Source organism: Onychomys torridus, chromosome 3 (genome assembly GCF_903995425.1).
Source record: "Onychomys torridus chromosome 3, mOncTor1.1, whole genome shotgun sequence".
Taxonomy (NCBI): Eukaryota; Metazoa; Chordata; class Mammalia; order Rodentia; family Cricetidae; genus Onychomys; species Onychomys torridus.
In genome coordinates this window covers 55238620-55240702 of record NC_050445.1, presented here as the reverse complement: position 1 = coordinate 55240702, position 2083 = coordinate 55238620, and the positions used below count along the sequence as shown (strand labels likewise).

Here is a 2083-nt window from a genome sequence, read left to right as displayed (position 1 = left end):
AGGCGTCTGGTATGTATTGCTGAGGAAATGCTGGATTTCAATACTGACAGGGAGAAGGTGGCAGGCTCCTCTATGGTTACTTAACATTTCCCTTAAGCTTCATACATGTCCTGCCAGTTGGTCCCATTCATCTTATGTTGAATTGCTCATTCTAAATGTTCAAACTCTACCTAGACAAAGAATAGTTTTAATGGGATGATTTTTCACGGGGAGTTCTTGGGTCTGTTCTGGACAGCGAGGTACCTATCATGCTTTTGAATATATTCCCAGTGACTATGGTACAAATTGCTTTTCAGATAGGTCCTTGGAATGTTCCAGGAGACAGTGTCCAGATGAATTAGATTATAGGTCCCAGTTTGCTCTTAGTTTTATGCCTTGCTTTGTGACTTCATTGGCTCACTCCACAGAAATTTATTTTCTCATATTTTAAGAAGTGGGAAGTCCCAAATCAGGATACCTATAGTTTTAATTCATTTGAGAAATTCATACATATATATATAATGCAATATGATCAAATCTATCTCTCCCACCTTAATGTCTTTTTTTTTTTAACTCACTGCCCATATACGCATGAGTATGAGGCCATCTAGTTGATTTATGAGAAACCTACCAGTGGATACATACCCACAGAGTGACTTTCCTGCCCAAGCAACTATCCACTGCCAATAACTCATTTTGCTGTAGTCTTACTTCCTGATTTGCTAATGGCTGTCTTCTGGCTTTTCTTTGCCTATCATGTTCTCTATATGCAAATATGCTTTGTGTCTTCGCCTCTTTTAATAAGGACACTGTTTCTCTTGGACTAAGGACCCATCCTTCAGCTCTCATTGCACCTTTTTCACTTTATTTGTCTCAAAAACAAAACAACCCTAAAAGCTCTGTCTTTAAATATAGTCATGCCGCAAGCTTGCCTTTCAACAGCTGAATTTTTTCTTTCCCCGTTGGCTCTGCTTTATTGACCTCAGAGCACCTTTGGACACAGTTTCAAAAAAAAAAACAAACCATATACACAGCAGGAACTGGATCCAGGCTGGTTCTGCTTGGCTCCAGTAAAATTCTAACCACGGTGTTTATGCAAAACATCAGTCTCTCTCTCTCTCTCTCTCTCTCTCTCTCTCTCTCTCTGTCTCTCTCTCTCTCTCTCTCCCCCCCCCCCCCCCCGTGTGTGTGTGTGTGTGTGTGTGTGTGTGTGTGTGTGTGTGTAAACTGGTCCTGAGTCAAGGTCCCCAGCTGTCAGAGAATAAGTCAGAGATGGTGTAGCCTGGATACGCCTCCTTGTAAGTTCAAACACTCACCATTTTGCTGTGGGTGATCATCAATATGAGTTTCCTGTCATTTAGCTCCCACAAAAGCGTTGTCTCCAGTCTGTCCCACTGCTGCATATGGACAAGTTTACCTCTGTCCAGGGTCATGAGCAACTTCCTGTCATCTGCAGCTGCCTCATTGCGCTCCACCCCAGCTGAAAGCTGACCCCTGTGTTCTTGAATATGCTGTGCATCTTTAGTCCCTGTTTTTGACAATTGTGGTAGGATTGGTCATACTAGATACATACTTGGTAGCAAAGCTCATATCAAGAGACTTCCTGAAGTCATGAAAATTCTTGCTGTCCACTGGTTTCCAGGTGCCACTGAAAGCATCTGCTGTGGTGTTGTGAGAGAGGAAGTTTGCAGGCACTCCAGTGGTCATATCTCATGATGAGCATGGGCCACCTCAGCAGTTGAAATTCAGAAGATACAATTCAGTCCACAAAATTTCTCTTGAACCATTGGTTAATAGAGCCACCAATAGAAATGTAGCATTAGTGAAAACAAGCCTCTTATTTATTTATTTATTATTCATTATTTATTTTATAAGGCAAAGATGTGTCAGGGTTGCTTGTCAGTACATCAGTCCAGTCTTTAACATTAGTAATTATGGCTATAATTTTTCTGAATTGAGCAGTAACCCATCACCCTACTGAAAGAGATAGGACATCGTTAGTAGATCTTGCATTCTTATATACCTCCATGCAATTGACTATGCCAGCTCTGCCCAGAAACAGTGCCTGAGAATAAGGATACTCCGATAAAAGCTACTAGCAAAA

At 41.5% G+C, this 2083-nt stretch overlaps 1 pseudogene; it reads right to left on the bottom strand.

The window, feature by feature from the left end:
* Window positions 1–1217: 1217 nt before the first annotated feature.
* On the bottom strand, window positions 1218–1686 carry LOC118580038 (annotated as a pseudogene).
* Between the last annotated feature and the right edge of the window lie 397 nt (window positions 1687–2083).